This window comes from Lampetra planeri, chromosome 1, assembly GCF_965212315.1.
Source record: "Lampetra planeri chromosome 1, kcLamPlan1.2.h2, whole genome shotgun sequence".
Taxonomy (NCBI): Eukaryota; Metazoa; Chordata; class Hyperoartia; order Petromyzontiformes; family Petromyzontidae; genus Lampetra; species Lampetra planeri.
The window spans coordinates 30,006,394-30,027,515 of record NC_136107.1 but is presented as its reverse complement, the minus strand read 5'-3'; the positions used below and the strand labels follow the sequence as shown (position 1 = coordinate 30,027,515).

The window sequence follows — 21,122 nt, the reverse complement described above, 5'->3', positions numbered from 1 at the left end:
AATGAATGGAAACGTGGCGAGCGGTGATCAAAGAACAATGAAGAGATTACTGTTAAACACTGTGGATGTTAACACTCGGTGAAGTAAATTAAAATAGTGCCTGTCAGATAAGATGGTCCAAAAAGTGTAATTAAGTCTTTTTTGCGTGGTTAATAACATCTTTCCAGTGATTACTGAGTTTGTACCCATCATCACGGTTGAAATTATGTCTGTGTTTGTATATTTGTATGGCTTCGTGTACAAACCTTTGATGGTAGCCCGGAGGTTTGCAGAGAACCTTGGTCTCGGAAAAGACAATTTCATGAGAGCCCGCCGAGTTGTAGCAATGATCGGCAACGGCCGAAGAATCAGTTCTGCCGTGTTTCAGATCTGACTTGTGCTCGCGGACACGATCAGCAACATGACGTTTTGTTTCTCCAATGTAGCAATCACCACAAATGCAACTCAATTTGTAGACTCCAGGATACTGTAAGTCAGGAACGACATCCTTCACAGATGGAATCAGATCACGGATTTTATGCACTGTACTGAATCGGACTTGGATCTTATGTTTGTTTAGAATTTTGGAGATCTTTTTGGTCACGCCTGCTATGTATGGTAACGTGATAGTTTTGGTCAGAGTTTCATGTGGTTGTTTCTGTGTGGTGGGAGAGACAGCTCTCCCCCCCCCTCTCCACCTCCCTTCAACTTGCTTATAAGGGATTACATCTTGAATCATTGCTTCACTTGATGCAGCTAATTCGGCTGTGACGGTCCCACCTGATGACGGAGACTTGTGTTGCCTCCGAAACGTCGTGAATTTTATTTTGTTTTGTTTTATTTTACTTTCATTAATTTTAATGTTTTTACCTACGTGACTTTATTGAAAAAACCTGAGAATATGAATCATTGCAGTCACGAAAGCTTCAAATCTAGAATTAATGCCCTCTACGGGGAGGAATTCCACCTATCTGTTAGAGTTTTTAACAGACAACGAGACAAGAAGTCACAGCTTCTCGAGACGCTGGCCTTCCTCAAGAGATGCCGCGATAACAAGGTAATACCCATCGCTTTCACACTCACATCCGCTGCTGTGTCCTCACCGAACTCCAAACAGATCTTATTTAAAGCTAGCCTATCACTAATCTCGGAGAGAATAAGGTTACTCCGATCTGAACTCGATAATTTCTCTCTTACAAACACATCTAATGTTAACACAAAAAATGTCACCTTCTGATTGGAACCACGTTGATAACATGACTTCTGCTTCTGCTGACTCAATGTCAGCCAAATGCAAAGCTAACCTGATTTCTAAATTCAACCTCCTATCTAAAAAGAAACCAGAGCCACACATCGCAAAGCTGGATGTTAACAAGACCGTGATTAATCAGAGTAACATTCCAATTTCTGACAATCTAAAAACGGTACTGGCCAAAGGACTAAATTTCGCCGTCACCCCTAAATATATACCAGTAGAGGATATGATTTCTCAGATTGATGTAGCCCTCAGAGGCATAGGACACATCCATGCGGATGTAGCAAGAGCTGAAATAGCTACTATTCTTAAGAATGCTAAGAAACCCACTAGTAACATCAGCAAAAACGAACGCTCTGAACTCGCGAATTTAAAAAAGAGAGATGATATAGTCATCCTCTCGGCAGACAAGGGCAATGCCACGGTCATCATGGATAAAGATTCATACAACAACAAAATCCTGGACCTGCTTAATGATGGGAGTTACTCCACAATTAAAAACGATCCCACTAAAAGCCTAACGACAAAAACCAACAGTATCATCACGAGTTCGACTTCCCTAATCGAACCAAGCAAACGTCCCTCTCTAAAACCATCGGCGGCAAGACCTCCCAGACTCTATGGTCTTCCCAAAATCCATAAAGAAGGCACCCCGCTACGACCCATCGTGTCGACGATAAACTCTCCGACGTACAAACTAGCCCGTTTTCTATCAGATACTCTGCTCCCCTTCACAGGCAAGACCTCTTCGGCAGTACTCAACTCAACCCAATTAGTCTCTATGGTTAAGGACATGGTACTATCTCCTGATGACATCCTCGTCAGCTTTGATGTAGTATCTTTGTTTACCAAAGTCCCAGTACCGGACACCCTAACAATAATTGAGGACTTAGTCCAACATGGATTGAATTCTGATGTACCTGCGCTGGTTAGGCATTGCCTCACCAACACCTATTTTACCTGGAATGGCACCTTCTACAAACAGAATGAGGGTACCCCTATGGGCTCCCCCTTGTCACCAGTTATAGCCAACATGTTCATGGAAAAGTTTGAATCAGACGCCATCCAGACATCCACCCTGCGTCCTTCCCTGTGGAAGAGATATGTGGATGACACTTTCGTCATCTGGCCACATGGCCTCCCAGCATTGAACCACTTCTTGGACCACATCAATTCTAGACACCCATCTATCAGATTCACCATGGAAGTGGAGAAAGACGGTAAACTACCATTCTTGGATATTCTGTTTAAGAGGAGGCTTGACGGATCCTTGGGACATTCTGTCTACAGGAAAGCCACCCACACAAATTCCTACTTGAAACCGGATTCCCACCACCACCCATCTCAAAAGAATTCTCTCATCAAAACGCTATACCACAGAGCCCATGGCATTTCTGACCAACACCACCTGACTGATGAATTAAGACATGTACATCGGGCCCTCAGGATGAACGGATACTCTGACCGCACTATCCGCCAAGCTGTCTCTCCCACCACACAGAAACAACCACATGAAACTCTGACCAAAACTATCACGTTACCATACATAGCAGGCGTGACCAAAACGATCTCCAAAATTCTAAACAAACATAAGATCCAAGTCCGATTCAGTACAGTGCATAAAATCCGTGATCTGATTCCATCTGTGAAGGATGTCGTTCCTGACTTACAGTATCCTGGAGTCTACAAATTGAGTTGCATTTGTGGTGATTGCTACATTGGAGAAACAAAACGTCATGTTGCTGATCGTGTCCGCGAGCACAAGTCAGATCTGAAACACGGCAGAACTGATTCTTCGGCCGTTGCCGATCATTGCTACAACTCGGCGGGCTCTCATGAAATTGTCTTTTCCGAGACCAAGGTTCTCTGCAAACCTCCGGGCTACCATCAAAGGTTTGTACACGAAGCCATACAAATATACAAACACAGACATAATTTCAACCGTGATGATGGGTACAAACTCAGTAATCACTGGAAAGATGTTATTAACCACGCAAAAAAGACTTAATTACACTTTTTGGACCATCTTATCTGACAGGCACTATTTTAATTTACTTCACCGAGTGTTAACATCCACAGTGTTTAACAGTAATCTCTTCATTGTTCTTTGATCACCGCTCGCCACGTTTCCATTCATTGTGTTGAGCACTACGTGATGTCTTTGATCACCGCTCGCCCTCCGTCCCGGCGCGTCTCCATTCATTGTGTTGAGCACTGCGTGCAGTGTTTGATCGCCGCTCGCCCTCCGTCCCGACACGTCTCCATTCATTGTGTTGAGCACTGCGTGCAGTCTTTGATCACCGCTCCTCCTCCCGATACGTTTCCATTCATTGGCTACCACAGCCTGATAAGCTCTCCCCCCCCCTCTCCACCTCCCTTCAACTTGCTTATAAGGGATTACATCTTGAATCATTGCTTCACTTGATGCAGCTAATTCGGCTGTGACGGTCCCACCTGATGACGGAGACTTGTGTTGCCTCCGAAACGTCGTGAATTTTATTTTGTTTTGTTTTATTTTACTTTCATTAATTTTAATGTTTTTACCTACGTGACTTTACCGAAAAAACCTGAGAAAATGAGAAACCAGAGATTACTCTCACCCCTTTGACTGCGCAACCTATTAGCCGACAGAAACCTCTCTCTAGGCTATGGGGTCCTTCCTTTTTCTCACACAAATGAAAATAAAATAACTTATGAAAATGTGTATTTATAAGTTGATGGACATGTAGTTGAATCTGTGTATTTAGTTAGTTAGTTATTTAAATCATAATAACATTATATATCTAAAACTGTATTCAAAGTGGATTCCTGGCTGGATTCCTGTCTGTCTGGCTGGCGCTTGAGCCGTGTTTGTGCGGGCTGATGTCACATCACCCTCCCCCAGCCACCCTGTACCCCGGATGTGTATCCCGCACAATGTGTGAGAAAGCAGGAGGTCATGCAAGGCGATGGAGAGAGCGGAAGGTTGTGAAACTGAGGAAAAAGAGAGCCAAATGGGAATAAGAGAGGCAATGAAAAGTTACAAACATCAAGAAGGGGGATTACAGAGAGGCAAGGGAGAATGAGATGGGAATAGGAGAGGTGGGAATGTGGAGAACATGGGTGAGAGATAAACAGGGAGAGAGATAGGGAAGTGGGTGAGATCCAATGGAGGTCGGAGTGTAATAGAGATATAGGTAGAAGATGGAACAGAGAAATAGAGACACAGAGAGAAAGCAAGAAATTGAGAGAAATTGGGATATACAGAACAGAGAAAAGAAGAACATGGCTGAGAAAGACCGGGCACTATATATACGATTCAAAGTTTTGCTGGCTGGCAGGGAGAGAACGTGAAGATTGCTTTAATTATGAAAATGCTTACCAGTTATCTTTCAACAATCCTGAAATAATATCCATCACAGGAACTCGGTCCGGCTGTTTCAGTTGCTTGAACAAAGCACCCTCTTTTTTCTTTAAAAATGGGGGATAGCGCGAACGCAGTCCCCCAGTACCACAAATTATACAGTCGAGTTTCCCGCATTTGGGGAAATCGCAGGGGTCAACCCACCCGCAGTGCAATGGATAAGCCTCGCCCTGGGAGGACCACCTAAATCAGGGGTCCTCAAACTTTTAAACAGGGGGCCAGTTCACTGTCCCTCAGACCGTTGGAGGGCCAGACTATAGTTAAAAAAACTATGAACAAATTCCTATGCACACTGCATATATCTTATTTTGAAATGAAGAAACAAAACTGGAACAAATACAATATTTAAAATGAAGAACAAGTAAAGTTAAATCAACAAACTTGCCAGTATTTCAATGGGAACTATGGGCCTGCTTTTGGCTAATGAGATGGTCAATGTCCGGTTCCATATTTGTCACTGCTAGTCGTAACAAGTGATGCAAGTGTGCATCCGTTAGTCTAGATCTGGTTGGAGATCAAATGTTTAAATCTGGAAAAAGTCTGTTCACAGACATAAGTGCTGCCAAAGATGGTTGCCATTTTGAGTGCATGGTTCCTGAGATGAGGATATGTCTCAGAGAGGAGAGATGCATAGAAATTCTGAAGGCTGCTTGACTTGAATGCGTCTTTCAGAGAGTCACAATTCTGCAGTTAAGCCAGTTCCATTTGGTAAATTGTATCCACATTTTCAATGTCAATATAAAATGGGTTACGGAAAAGCTGTATGTCCTGTTCATGGAGATGAAGCTCTTTAAATCTAAATTGGAACTCCTTTTGCAATTTTTCCAGTGAATCCACACATGTTTTGTTTGGGAATTGCAACCAATGGTTTTTCCGCTAACAGATTTTGAGTTGTGGGGAGATGGCAGAAGTTTTCCTCCTTAACTTGTTTGATGAGGAGGCCTAATTTTACTTAAAATGCTTTGACATGTGATTGCATATCACAGATGAGCTTCCCCTTTCCTTGAAGTTGCACATTGAAACTGTTGAGTAGCTCTGTTACATCTGTCAGAAAGGCAAGGTGCCATTTCCATTCTGCATCATTGAGCTCTGGTACTTCTTTGTTTTTTGAAAGCAGAAAAGCTGTAATCTGTGGAAGTAAGTCATAGAAACGTTTCAAAACTCTCCCTCGACTCAGCCAACGGACTTTTGTGTGGTACAGAACATCTTCATAGTCAACATTTAGTTCAGACAGAAATTCCTGAAATTGTCTGTGGTTTAGTGCATGAGCTCTAATGAAGTTAACACAAGATACCACAATTTTCATAACAGAGTCCCACTTCAGTGATTTACTACACAGCGCTTGTTGGTGGATGAGGCAGTGTATGGCTATTGGATGAGAATGGTTATGTTTGTCCATCTCTTGGTTAATGCGAGCAATTACTCCTTTCTTAGACCCCACCATGCTAGGAGCACCATCAGTTGTCACACTGGCTAGTTTAGCCCAGTTCAGCTTCAAACCATTCACAGTTTGGCAAACTTTTCATAGATATCCTCTCCTGTAGTTGTTCCTTTGATGCTTTGCAGTGCAGCAAGCTCTTCTGTGACTTCGAAATAGTCATTCGTCCCACGAATAAAAATTAGAAGTTGTGCAGAATCACGAACATCATTGCTTTCGTCGAGTGCCAAGGAAAAATAGGAAAGTTTTTTTGTGGAGTTTTGCAAATGCTGATGCAAATTGTCTCCCATTTCTTCAATCCTCCGTGTAATTGTAGGTCCTGAAAGACTCACTGTACTAAATAAATCGGCCTTCTCTGGACACATCTCTTTGGCAACAGAAAGAAGGCATTCTTTAACAAATTCTCCCTCCACGAATGGTCTGCCAGTGCACGCTATTAGCTTGACAACTTGAAAACTTGCTCGCAGTGATGAAATATGTAGCTGCCTCTGCTTCACAAAAGTATTTTGCTGAGTTGTTAATGTATTTTTCAGTTTTAATATTTTATCTTTTCTCACTTCTCCGACCAAACAATCATATTTATCTTTATGTTGAGTTTTATAGTGTCGACGTAAATTGTATTCTTTGAGCACAGACACTATATTCTGGCATATCAGACACACAGCCTTTCCTTGTACTGCATGAAAAAGTAATCATAAGTCCACTGTTCTTAGAATATCCTACACTCCGAGTCAATTTTTCTCTTTCTTGACATCATTGTTTCCTAGGGAGTCAAAATTGCTATTAGTAAAATACCAATATATATACAGCGCTACAGAAACAATATACCAGCAATAACTTTGCCCACACAGAGACATACAGACTGCACTGCCCATCAATGCAGTCTGATTGGGGGAACTCCGCTTTTACCCCAGGCTCACACTGGTGCGGGTGCCATTAAAAAGTGAATTACACCTGCAGTTTTGTTCACAGATCGCAGTACATCCCCAGCACACAGGAATATCACTGGGAGTGGAGCCGAGGGGCAAGTGAAGGAGCTGAGGGAGGGAGAGCCAATCAAGCGCAGCCAGGGGAGGGCTGGCAGCCTTAGGCCTGGGTGGCAAGTCCAGTAAATTGGCCCATTGAACCATTCACCAGCGCAGCCCAATGAGTGCCCACCGCCGCAGCTCAATCAGTGCTCACCAGCGCAGCCAAATCAGTGCTCGCCACCGCAGCCCAATCAGTGCCCACCAGCGCAGCCCAATTAGTGCTCACCAGCACAGACCAATTAGTGCTCACAAGCGCAGCCCAATTAGTGACCATGGGCCGGATAAATGTCCTCGGCGGGCCGTAGTTTGAGGACCCCTGACCTAAATGATCATGGTACCTCCCCTGTCAGGTAAGTATGAATTGAGGTGCCCCCTCTATCCGGATAGTTACCCGATCCCTATTCCTCTACTCTATGGGATCTCAAGAACTCTGTTCTCTTTGCTCATAATCGAATTGATGTGAATAATATTTTCACCAAGATAGTTATACTGAATTAAACACTCTCGTTTCAGAAGACAATTTGATAAGCAAAGTTGTCACGTGTTACAACAACACTGAGCTGAAGTGTTGATGTAATACGTGTAAAACTAAGGTTTTCTGGGTAATAGAAGCTCGGGATACCTGGAAAAAAAGTTGCCAGATTACAGGTTTCGTTTTAAAATCTAAAACTTGCTCTTGTGCAGGATCTTCCACCATCAGTGGCATACACTCTAACCCCGGTGTGAGAACATAGAATCGCTGGGGCTCCAAACATGGTTGTTATTCCGACTCTCTGTGTCTCTCTCTATGGATTGTACTCGCATGTTCACGTCCTTGGATTGCATTCTCATGGGGCTAATCTCTCATGAACACTGCTGTTGTGCGCATATGCGGGCATGATACTCTTATGCGACAATGGAAGCTCATTCATGCTAATCTCCCTCCCTAATCCCTCTCTCCCTAATCTCTCTCTCCCGAATCCCCCGTGAACACAACTGAGGTGCTTGCATCCGGGGGTGGAATTCCTTTCCAGCTCAGAACCTGCTTGCTTGCCCATTGCCACATATCTAGCCTTGTTGTCGCTGCCCTCTCGTTATTTCAGCAGGTCCAATGCTGTTGCGATCGAAATGTCGTGATATCTTTTATTTTATACCTACGTGACTTTACCGAAAGAACCAAAGAACATGGTTGTTATTTTTTCCAATATATAAAATAATGAATGGATTGAAATGCTGATAAAAAGATCTTCATAATTCACACTGGGGATGAAATCAAACATGTTTACATAGAAAGGGGAAAACCTATAATATTTTGGTACTGGCAAAGGAGGTCCCTTGATGTTTATATAGTGCTGACACTTCATGTAGATAGTCCAATACAGTAGTTCATTAACGAAGATACGGTCAATTGAGGAATGTGAAATTGTCAACAGGACACTTGCAAATTACAGATTCTGTTTTTATTAAAATGAAGAGCCCTTCCACTGAAGGGCAACAAAAATAGTTTACACTCATTACGTTGCTCCTCTCCACGGAAATCTTTAGTAAAAGGCGAAAGATGTATTCGCTTTGAAGAGAAACCAGAGATTACTCTCACCCCTTTGACTGCGCAACCTATTAGCCGACACAAAACTCTCTCTAGGCTATGGGGTCCTTCCTTTTTCTCACACAAATGAAAATAAAATAACTTATGGAAATATGTATTTATAAGTTGGTGGACATGTAGTTGAATCTGTGTATTTAGTTAGTTATTTAAATCATAATAACATTATATATCTAAAACTGTATTCAAAGTGGATTCCTGGCTGGATTCCTGTCTGTCTGGCTGGCGCTTGAGCCGTGTTTGTGCGGGCTGATGTCACATCACCCTCCCCCAGCCACCCTGTACCCCGGATGTGTATCCCGCACAATGTGTGAGAAAGCAGGAGGTCATGCAAGGCGATGGAGAGAGCAGAAGGTTGTGAAACTGAGGAAAAAGAGAGCCAAATGGGAATAAGAGAGGCAATGAAAAGTTACAAACATCAGGAAGGGGGACTACAGAGAGGCAAGGGAGAATGAGATGGGAATGGGAGAGGTGGGAATGTGGAGAACATGGGTGAGAGATAAACAGGGAGAGAGATAGGGAAGTGGGTGAGATCCAATGGAGGGCGGAGTGTAATAGAGATATAGGTGGAAGATGGAACAGAGAAATAGAGACACAGAGAGAAAGCAAGAAATTGAGAGAAATTGGGATATACAGAACAGAGAAAGGAAGAACATGGCTGAGAAAGACAGGGCACTATATATACGATTCAAAGTTTTGCTGGCTGGCAGGGAGAGAACTTGCAGATTGCTTTTAATTATGAAAATGCTTACCAGTTATCTTTCAACAATCCTGAAATAATATCCATCACAGGAACTCGGTCTGGCTGTTTCAGTTGCTTGAACAAAGCACCCTCTTTTTTCTTTAAAAATGGGGGATAGCGCGAACGCAGTCCCCCAGTACCACAAATTATACAGTCGAGTTTCCCGCATTTGGGGAAATCGCAGGGGTCAACCCACACGCAGTGCAATGGATAAGCCTCGCCCTGGGAGTACCACCTAAATGATCATGGTGCCTCCCCTGTCAGGTAAGTATGAATTGAGGTGCCCCCACTATCCGGATAGTTACCCGATCCCTATTCCTCTACTCTATGGGATCTCAAGAACTCTGTTCTCTTTGCTCATAATCGAATTGATGTGAATAATATTTTCACCAAGACAGTTATACTGGATTAAACACTCTCGTTTCAGAAGACAATTTGATAAGCAAAGTTGTCACGTGTTACAACAACACTGAGCTGAAGTGTTGATGTAATACGTGTAAAACTAAGGTTTTCTGGGTAATAGAAGCTCGGGATACCTGGAGGAAAAGTTGCCAGATTACAGGTATCGTTTTAAAATCTAACACTTGCTCTTGTGCAGGATCTTCCACCATCAGTGGCATACACTCTAACCCCGGTGTGAGAACAGAGCATCGCTGGGGCTCCAAACATGGTTGGTATTCCGACTCTCTGTATCTCTCTCTATGGATTGCACTCGCATGTTCACGTCATTGGATGGCATTCGCATGGGGCTAATCTCTCATGGACACTGCTGTTGTGCGCATATGCGGGCATGATACTTTTATGCGACAATGGAAGTTCATTCATGCTAATCTCCCTCCATAATCCCTCTCTCCCGAATCCCCCGTGAACACAACTGAGGTGCTTGCATCCGGGGGTGGAATTATTTTCCAGCTCAGACCCTGCTTGCTTGCCCATTGCCACATATCTAGCCTTGTTGTCGCTGCTCTCTCGTTATTTCAGCAGGTCCACTGCTGGATTATATTTTTTCCGCCTGATGACGACCGCTTGTGTTGCGATCGAAATGTCGTGATATATTTTATTTTATACCTACGTGACTTTGCCGACAGAACCAAAGAGTATGGTTGTTATTTTTTCCAATATATAAAATAATGAATGGATTGAAATGCTGATAAAAAGATCTTCATAATTCACACTGGGGATAAAATCAAACATGTTTACATAGTGGAAACCTATAATATTTTGGTACTGGCAAAGGAGGTCCCATGATGTTTATCTAGTGCTGACACTTCATGTAGATTGTCCAATACAGTAGTTCATTAACGAAGATACGGTCAATTGAGGAATGTGAAATTGTCAACAGGACACTTGCAATTACAGATTCTGTTTTAATTAAAATGAAGAGCCCTTCCACTGAAGGGCAACAGAAATAGTTTACACTCATTACGTTGCTCCTCTCCACGGAAATCTTTAGTAAAAAGCGAAAGATTTATTCGCTTTGAAGAGAAATCAGAGATTAATCTCACCCCTTTGACTGCGCAACCTATTAGCCGACATAAATCTCTCTCTAGGCTATGGGGTCCTTCCTTTTTCTCACACAAATGAAAATAAAATAACTTATGGAAATATGTATTTATAAGTTGGTGGACATGTAGTTGAATCTGTGTATTTAGTTAGTTATTTAAATCATACTAACATTATATTTCGATTTAAAGCTTTCGTGACTGCAGGGATTCATCTTCTTGGTTCTTTCGGTAAAGTCACGTAGAAGGGAAGTAATAAAATAATAAAAATAAAACATAATAAAATAATTCTCACGACGTTTCGGCCACAACGCAAGCAGCCGTCCTCAGGTGAAGAACAGGTCTGTCGAGAAGACAGAGTCTGAATGACAACCCCAGGCTTGGAGCGCCTTGACAAAATAATTTGCATATCAAGAGGAATTTAGCATATATATAAGCTGGGTTGGAGGTGGAAGAAGAGCGCCTTGACAAAAGAATTTGCATTCAAGATGAATTTAGCATATTTATGGGAAATGCGTAGGAGGTGGGCTGGGGAGTTTCAAAGTCATATTATGCCCATGCATTATGCAGGATTAGCAGCATCAAAGGGAGGGGGTAGGGGGTAGCATTAAAAAAGGGAAGGAATGTTAATAGTATGTAGAAGCAGGAGACCCGCAGCGGAGTAAATAATGCATTCCATGTGGAGAACACAAGATACACAGTCAATGCCAGTGAGTGGACTGCGGTCTTAAAGTTACCGTAAACGTGAACAACAATCAGTTAAGATCCGAAATGGTTTATTACGTCCTTCCAATGATTGCTGAGCCAGAATCCATCTTCTCGGTTGAAATTGTCTCTGTGTTTGTATATATGGATCGCCTCATGAACGAATCTCTCATGGTAGCCAGATGGCTTGCAGAGAACCTCCTTCTTGGAGAAGTCAATGTCATGTGAGCCCACTGAATTGTAACAGTGATCTTCCACGGCTGAGGTGTTTGTCCTACCGTGTTTCATGTCTGCTTTATGTTCACGGATGCGGTCCGAGACATGTCCTTTGGTTTCTCCAATGTAACTGCTACCACAGAGGCACCTTAGTTTGTAGACGCCAGGGTACTTTATGTCTGGATCCACGTCTTTTACAGACGGGACCAGATCACAGATTTTATGTACTGTGTTGAATCGGACCTGGATCTTGTGTTTAATCAGGATTTTGGAGATCTTTTTTGTGACCCCAGCAATGTAGGGTAAGGAGATGGTTTTGATAGGCTCCTCAAAAGGATCCTTCTTGATGGTTGGAGTGATGGCCTTGCGGATTGTGTAGTCGGAGTATTCATTAGCCTTAAGAACTTAACGTACGTGTTTGAGTTCACTGGCAATGTGTTCCTGGTCGGAGATGCATTGGGCTCTATGGTATAGAGTCTTGATGAGGGAGTTCTTCTGGGATGGATGGTGGTGGGAATCCGGTTTTAGGTATGCATCCGTGTGGGTGGCTTTCCTGAAGACAGAATGACTCATTGAACCATCAGGTCTCCTTTTAATTAGGACATCCAAAAAGGGTAGCTTGCCATCTTTTTCGACTTCCATGGTGAATCTGATGGCTGGGTGTATGGAATTGATGTGGTCGAGGAATTGGTCTAGAACAGGCCGGCCATGTGGCCAGATGACAAAAGTGTCATCTACGTACCTCTTCCATAAGGTCGAGCATAGAGTGGCAGTCTGGATGGCGTCAGTCTCAAATTTCTCCATGAAAATGTTGGCTACAACCGGAGATGCGGGGGGGGGGCCATTGGGGTGCCCTCAGTTTGCTTGTAGAAAGTTCCATTCCAGGTGAAGTATGTATTGGTTAAGCACCGGGGGGTGGGGGGGTACCCCAGCATTCAGTCCTTGATGAACCAAGTCTTCAATGATTGCGATGGTGTCAGGTACAGTAACTTTGGTGAATAAGGAAACCACATCAAAACTGACAAGCAGGTCGTCTGGGGACAGGGAAATCCCCTTGATTGTCGATACCAGGTCAGTAGAGTTTAGTACCGCAGAGGTGGTTTTTCCAGTGAAAGGCCATAGGATTTCAGACAAAAAACGAGCCAGTTTATAGGTGGGGGAGTTGATAGTAGAGACAATGGGACGAAGAGGTGTATCTTCTTTATGTATCTGTAATAATCCTTCGGGAGACGGCTTCGGAATCAGTCCATTTATTTCCACTCCACAATACACTTTGCTCACTCACTCTCCGTTGCTGGCAGACAACGGAGAGAGGACAGACTACGCACTAAGTCCCCACCGCGCACGTGGCACCCCGAGCCCCCGCGCGCGCGTGACCCTGCTCTTGTCAGTTTCAGTCTGCTCCCGATCGTTCTCTCTCACTCGCTCTTAATGCCTTCGTCACGTGGTTCCCCCAGCCAATCGTTCATGGACAGCTTCGACCATTCTCGATGGTTCCCTGTTAATCCTGGGACCACGCCCCTCATCCGGCTCCCCATTAGCTTGGGCCCCGAATGGCTAGGCCAATCACTCCTGATGACCTGTCGTGATCACGCGTGGGCCATGGTCCCTATCTCAATCCTTATTGGCTACAAGCAGGACCGGCAAGCCAATCCCCACGTGAACCCTCTATGGCTGTAATTACATCACCCCCCCCCCCCCCCCCCCGGTGAAAATTTTTTAGCCGTCTCGGCTGGGAAAAGGGTGAAGAACCAATTCCGCAACATCTTATTCGGGCACCAAGGTGCGTTTAACAATTTGAGGGTGAACCGGCGTTCCTGCGCCTAACAACATTCAAAACAGTCACCCATAATAATAAAAAAAAATCACAACATACATTAGGGCGCCCCTGCAGCACGGTAACGACAGGGAATCAGCGAACGATCAAACGTTAACGAAACGGAAGAGATTTCGACCGCGTACGCGACGCGGGACCCTCTCCGCTCCCAGCGCAAGGTCGCTTTGCTTCCGGATGGACAGGAGGTGGCAGGCTCGAAGAAGAAGTCGGTTGTTGGTGCTTGGTCACGACCAGCGCGGGCCCCGTTGGAGGGGGGGCAGCGGGGGCTTCCTCAGCCCTCAGAACCTGTTCATCTGCAGGAGGCACAACACAGTCCCTCCTGGGATCAACGGGCGTGTCAAGCGGCGTAGTCGGCCCATCAGAACCCGGCAGGTCAGCTATTGGGGATGAAGGACCGACACGCGCGTCAACATAGGGTTTAAGTCGCGAAGAATGAACATACCACCGACGTTTGCCGTATTGAACGCGGATACTTTGCGAGTTCCGAACATCTACGAGCGTCACAGGCCCCCGCCATGGCCTGTGCAGTTTAGGGGATGTGCCCGCCGGTACCTGGGGGCAGTGGAGCCACGCCAGGTCTCCCACTGACCAAGGCATGCGAGTATGCGATCGACGCGCGTACCGTTCGTTCGTTGCCTGAGCACGGGCCGTCGCACACCGGGCAGCCTCTCGCGCTTCCGTTACTCGTTCAAGCGAGTCACGCACTTGGTCAGGCAGGGAGCGGGACGGTTGTTTACTCGGCGTACCCAGTTGTACATCGATGGGTGGAACATTTTCACGGCCATACATAAAAAAAAACGGTGAGTATCCTGTGGACGTGTGCGGAACCATGCGGTATGCCGCCAAGACGCCTGGTATGTGCAAGTCCAAATCGGTTTGCTTTTCACTGACCGTGTGACAAAGCATAGCGAAAAGGGTACGGTTGAATCGTTCCACCATACCATCTGTTTGTGGATGGTATGGGGAGGTGCGAACTTTCTTTGTACCTAGCGCGTTACAAACTTCCCTAAGCAATTTAGAGGATAAATTCCGGCCTTGATCTGTGAGCAGCCTTTCAGGTGCCCCCTTGTCCATGACATACCTGTTCAAGAAAGCGTCGGTGATGGACGCTGCCGTTTGGTCGGGCAGAGGCCAGGCCATCGGCCATCGAGAAAAATATTCCACCCCGACCAGAAGGTATTTATTGCCCCTAGCCGACGGGGGAAACGGCCCCAGAATGTCGAGAGCCACTAATTCGTTGATACGGGACACTTCAATGGAACGCAACGGTGGTACATAATGGTTCCGAGGCGGCTTCCTCTTCGCACAATCATGGCACGAGCGGACAAAATCATTGATGTCCGCCGTCATACCGGCCCAGAAAAAATCCTTTTGCATCGCGGCCACAGTCTTTTGGCACGAGGTGCATCAACTTATCAGCGTACAGAGCACGGAGCAGGTCGTAGCGAAGCGAAGTAGGCACCACCAAGCGTGGTCGGTCAGACACCCCGTCGGTACACATTAGCAATCCCGACTTACCCCGGAACATCTGCCACTTCCAGCCCGCCAATTGCGATTTCTGTTTCCCAACCAATTTACGTAGCGGAGACAGCGAGGCATCGGCCTCCTGCTCGCGCAACCAGACCGCGTGCGGCAGCCGTAAGGTATCATCGGTGTCCACCGACACCTGCTGGTCCTCCTCCTTCGCCCCTGCGTCGTCCTCATTTGCTATCGCCCCCATAACCGGGCAGGGCGACGTGGGCGGTGCGGCGCAGCGGTGCGTGCCCGTCAGGCAAGTGCACGGAGGAACGGGCGGCAGCCTTGAGAGCGCATCAGCGTTCGCATGACGGGCCCCCTTTCGGTATGTTATATCGAAGGAAAATTCCTGTAACGATTCCAACCACCGGGCCAATTGGCCTGACGGCTGATCTAATTTGAGGGAATATTGCAAAGCCGCATGATCAGTGCGGACCAGGAATTTCCGTCCATACAGGTACGGTCGGTACAATCGAACAAAATGGACAATTGCCAAAAGTTCCCGCCTTGTCACGCAATATCGCGTTTCCGCAGGTGACAGAACCCTGCTGCCATACGCCACCACCCTCTCAACCCCGTCCTTACGTTGCGACAAAACGGCCCCAATGCCGATATCACTAGCATCCGTATCAAGGATGAACGGCTGTGAAAAATCTGGGTAATCTAACGTAGGCGCCGTGGCGAGGTGGTCCCGAAGTGCCACAAAGGAACTTTCTTCCTCCGCCCCCCATTTAAACCTTTGATTTTTGCCAGTCAGAACGTGTAATGGTTTTGCCAACGTCGCAAAGTTCTTAACGAAGCGGCGATAATAGGAAGCGAATCCAATAAACCGCCGAACATCACCCACTGAAGTGGGTGTGGGCCACTCACGTACACACTTTGTTTTCAGAGGGTCAGTAGATACACCGTCCGAGCTGACAATATGACCCAGGTAACGGACGGAGTGTTGCAGGAGGTGGCATTTCCTCGGTTTAAACTTAAGGTCAGCCGCACGCATTCTTTGAAAAACTGTCTCAAGGCGTTGGAGATGTTCCTCGAACATGCGGCTAAAGACAATTATATCGTCCAGATATATGAGGCACATTTCCCACTGCAGTCCCGCCAACACCAATTCCATGAGCCGCTGAAACGTGGCCGGAGCCGCGTTCAGGCCCATCGGCAACCGATTAAATTCAAAGAGGCCATGCGGCGTGCGGAATGCCGTTTTGGCTTTTGACTCGTCATCGAGGGGAAGCTGCCAGAAGCCCGAGGACAGGTCAAGGGTGGAAAAGAATTTAGCACCCGATAAAGCATCCAATAAGTCATCCATCCTCGGTAAGGGGTACGCGTCCGCTACCGAGATTTTGTTCAACCGGCGGAAATCAACGCAAAACCTCGTACCACCATCTTTTTTCTTAACCAAAACGACGGGCGCGCCCCAAGGGCTGTTGGATGGCGAGATAATATCCGCCGCCAGCAATTCATCTACCGCCCCACGCACGTGTTCCCTTTCCTCCGGGCTCATGCGGTGAGGGTGCATACAGACAGGAGGCGCCGCACCGGTTTCAATATGGTGCGACAAAAGCGATGTGCGGCCGAGGTCCAAATCATTTCTGCTGAACACATCAGCGTACTGCAGCAACAGCGAACGCAAGGCGTTCCTATGTTCATTTGACAAGGAAGAATTCTCTCCGCATAAATCCGCGATCCAGCGTTCTTGTGAACGATCATGCGGAGGCCCATCCGCGGGCATCCGAGCGCGCGGCGGTTTTTCACAAGAGGCGAAATCGGTAGTGGCGTGAGCCAGCACCGATCCCTCCGGAACAACAACGCGATCAGGTCCCCCATTCAAGACCTGTATGAAAGGTGCCTGACCTGGGCGCACGATCGTTTCTGCCGCCGCCAAAGAAAAAGATTTCGATACGGAATTCGATGGGGATAATAGCACGCCTTTCGCACCCCTTCCCATTTGAAGTGGTTTTCGGCAACGTAGCGGAATAAGCATTTGCGCTCCCGATGGAACCTCCACCATAGCCGCAACTACAGCAGTAATTGCGTTACCTGTAGGCGCCTTGGCCAGCAGGGAAGGCAGGAACGCCATCCTACGACCCCCCGGCATTTCCAAACAGTCCTGGTCGACCCGTATTCGCAACGGCATCCGGCGCAGGAAATCCGTACCCAACAAGCATGGAACAGCTAGCGAGCGAGAAATTAACACAGGTCCTGCGGCGGTAATATTTCCGATAGCGATGCTCACATCCACCTGTCCGCAGATACCCATGCTCCCCCCATTGGCGGCAACACACGCATCATTAACCTTGCGTATTCTCGACACAGGAATGGACAACAAATGAAAAATTACATCCGAAGGTTGTTGCAGCTCCACAGCAGGTAGAGGAGATGGAGGTCCCCTTGGCGGAGGAGGCGACAGCAGAGGTCGGCAGCGGCAGTCACGGGCGAAGTGGCCCCGTCTGCCGCACTTAAAACAAGCGGCCGACGTCGGCCGGTGGTCGGACGACCCGGCCCTCGCACGCGGTCGGCCCGTGTAGTCGCCCCGCTGGTCGCGCAGCCGCCGTCCCGGAATCCTATGCGGGACAGCAGCAGCCAGCATGTCGTTGTCGCCCGAGTCATCAGAGCAGTGGACAACCAGTCGCTTAGACCACCCCAGAGGCGGCCCGTCGATCTCGGGTTTCCCCGTCCACGCCGCCATCTGGTCCCACCGCTTGATATTAAACTTAGCGTCCAGGCAGCGCGCCACCCACCGCGATGAAAGCGGTTCGTGGCCGCACACTGGTAGAGAGATGTTGAGCTCCTGAGACAACTCCAGCATGCGGGAAAGGATGAGTGGATCCAAATGCTCGGCCGTTGCGTCGGGGTAGGCGGCCATGGCCATCGCCATCAACGCCCCCGGATAGGCCAACGGCGATTCCTCCGGTGCCCGGCGACGCGACATAAATTTTCTGGTGGCCGATGTCGGCGGGTCGTAAAATTCCGCCATCTCTGTGAACGCATCCCGCAGTGTCTTCTTCTTGGACGCCGGGATGGAGCGGAAGACTCCCAGAGACACATCATCGAGCAGCGTAGGTAGCGCTCCCAGCGCTTCTTCCTCCGTCCAGTTGACAGATCTAAAAGCTGACTCGAAGCGCCACGTAAAAGCACTCCAATCGCCCCCGGCGATAAATTCTTTTATTTGTGGAAGGCGATGTCCGCGGTGGCAGGCGCGTGCCGCGGGCGTCTCCGGCTGCCGTTCCCGCTCTCTGCTCGGTGCAGACAAAATGGCGTCCGGCGGCCGCGTGGTGGTAGGCGCGCCCAAAATGGCGGCCGACGACTCCGGCGCAGCCGCCCCACCCAAGACGACGGCGTCCTCCCGCGTGGCAGGAGCAATGGCGGGTCCCGCTTCCATAGCAGGACTCCTTCCCGCGGCGTCCAGCTGATCGGCGATCTGGCGACCCACGGCTGGTGAGGACGCCACCGCGGTCACCAGGCTTAGCAGAATTGCGCACAATGACTCAATCTGCTCCGCCATCAGCCACCATTCGTCTCTCAGTCCTGCGGTGGTCGCATCCTCCCCCGGTCGACGCTGAGAGGCGTCGAGGCGAGCGTCATCAGCCGGCGGCACCAGGGCTGTAGCTCCCAACAGCTCATCTTTATCCGTCTCGACTTCTTCCTCCGATAGAGGCACGGGCAGGTTCTTTTTTCTGAGGTGCTTAGACATCTTGACGATCGTCCAAACAGTCGCAGAATTACTTCTGACACCAGTGTAATAATCCTTCGGGAGACGGCTTCGGAATCAGTCCTTTTATTTCCACTCCACAATACACTTTGCTCACTCACTCTCCGTTGCTGGCAGACAACGGAGAGAGGACAGACTACGCACTAAGTCCCCACCGCGCACGTGGCACCCCGAGCCCCCACGCGCGCGTGACCCTGCTCTTGTCAGTTTCAGTCTGCTCCCGATCGTTCTCTCTCACTCGCTCTTAATGCCTTCGTCACGTGGTTCCCCCAGCCAATCGTTCATGGACAGCTTCGACCGTTCTCGATGGTTCCCTGTCAATCCCAGGACCACACCCCTCATCTGGCTCCCCATTAGCTGGGGCCCCGAATGGCTAGGCCAATCACTCCTGATGACCTGTCGTGATCACGCGTGGGCCATGGTCCTTATCTCAACCCTTATTGGCTACAAGCAGGACCGGCAAGCCAATCCCCACGTGAACCCTCTATGGCTGTTATTACATATCTTTGGCAAGCCGTATAATCTTGGTGGCCTGGCTGCAGAAGGTTTCAATGATAACTCTTTGGTCTGATCAATTAATGCAGTTGAAGCAGAAATAATATGACTTTGAAATCCCCCAGCCCACCTCCTACGCATTTCCCATAAATATGCTAAATTCCTCTTGATATGCAAATTATTGTGTCAAGGCGCTCTTCTTCCACCTCCAACCCAGGTTATATATATGCTAAAATCATCTTGATATGCAAATTGTTTTGTCAAGGCGCTCTGCCCCCCCTCCAACCCAGCTTAAAAAGACGCTCCAACCCTGGGGTTGTCATTCAGACTCTGTCTTCTCGACAGACCTGTTCTTCACCTGAGGACGGCTGCTTGCGTTGTGGCCGAAACGTCGTGAGAATAATTTTATTATGTTTTATTTTTATTATTTTATTACTTCCCTTCTACGTGACTTTACCGAAAGAACCAAGAAGATGAACATTATATATCTAAAACTGTATTCAAAGTGGATTCCTGGCTGGATTCCTGTCTGTCTGGCTGGCTCTTGAGCCGTGTTTGTGTGGGCTGATGTCACATCACCCTCCCCCAGCCACCCTGTACCCTGGATGTGTATCCCGCACAATGTGTGAGAAAGCAGGAGGTCATGCAAGGCGATGGAGAGAGCGGAAGGTTGTGAAACAGAGGAAAAAGAGAGCCAAATGGGAATAAGAGAGGCAATTAAAAGTTACAAACATCAGGAAGGGGGATTACAGAGAGGCAAGGGAGAATGAGATGGGAATGGGAGAGGTGGGAATGTGGAGAACATGGGTGAGAGATAAACAGGGAGAGATAGGGAAGTGGGTGAAATTCAATGGAGGGGGAGTGTAATAGAGATATAGGTAGAAGTTGGAACAGAGAAATAGAGACACAGAGAGAAAGCAAGAAATTGAGAGAAATTGGGATATACAGAACAGAGAAAGGAAGAACATGGCTTAGAAAGACAGGGCACTATATATACGATTCAAAGTTTTGCTGGCTGGCAGGGAGAGAACGTGCAGATTGCTTTTAATTATGAAAATGCTTACCAGTTATCTTTCAACAATCCTGAAATAATATCCATCACAGGAACTCGGTCCGGCTGTTTCAGTTGCTTGAACAAAGCACCCTCTTTTTTCTTTAAAAATGGGGGATAGCGCGAACGCAGTCCCCCAGTACCACAAATTATACAGTCGAGTTTCCCGCATTTGGGGAAATCGCAGGGGTCAACCCACCCGCAGTGCAATGGATAAGCCTCACCCTGGGAGGACCGATTTTAAGGTTTTTATTACCTTCTCAGCGAACACAAAGAAAACCAAAGAAAGCACTGGAAACAACACTCCATCCCTGGCGCCACGATAGGCCCCTTCCAATCTCCGTCACATCCGCGGGCACCACCCACATACAATACAACAAAAGCCAGCTACCGCAACGCCCACCGCCCCGCGCCCCCTTAACCACCGTCACCACCACCGTCACCACCACCATTCACCCGCGCAACGCTCCACCACATCGCCTTCCCCCGACCGAACACGGACATTCCTCGCCCGCACAACTCAGCAGGCCGGCAAAATGCGCATGGCCGTCCCTCACCATCCCTTCCCCATACCCCCGGACCCCTCCCTACCCCACCGCCCAACCCGATCCACTTCCATCACCCTTTCTAGCAACCTCCTCGCCCAGTAACACACCCCCAAA

General features: G+C 47.7%; 4 non-coding genes and 1 pseudogene across 4 annotated transcripts; all 5 read right to left on the bottom strand.

The window, feature by feature from the left end:
* Positions 1-4,693: 4,693 nt before the first annotated feature.
* Positions 4,694-4,851, bottom strand: LOC144723699 (U1 spliceosomal RNA). The gene has a single exon (XR_013586264.1). It is a non-coding gene; the product is annotated as a U1 spliceosomal RNA (small nuclear RNA).
* Positions 4,852-8,557: 3,706 nt separating this feature from the next.
* Positions 8,558-8,671, bottom strand: LOC144723877 (U5 spliceosomal RNA). Its single transcript, XR_013586398.1, has one exon. It is a non-coding gene; the product is annotated as a U5 spliceosomal RNA (small nuclear RNA).
* Positions 8,672-9,535: 864 nt separating this feature from the next.
* On the bottom strand, positions 9,536-9,699 carry LOC144723673 (U1 spliceosomal RNA). Its single transcript, XR_013586257.1, has one exon. It is a non-coding gene; the product is annotated as a U1 spliceosomal RNA (small nuclear RNA).
* Positions 9,700-10,810: 1,111 nt separating this feature from the next.
* LOC144723899 (U5 spliceosomal RNA) lies at positions 10,811-10,924 on the bottom strand. Its single transcript, XR_013586414.1, has one exon. It is a non-coding gene; the product is annotated as a U5 spliceosomal RNA (small nuclear RNA).
* A 9,648-nt stretch (positions 10,925-20,572) lies between these two features.
* On the bottom strand, positions 20,573-20,725 carry LOC144723692 (U1 spliceosomal RNA; annotated as a pseudogene).
* Between the last annotated feature and the right edge of the window lie 397 nt (positions 20,726-21,122).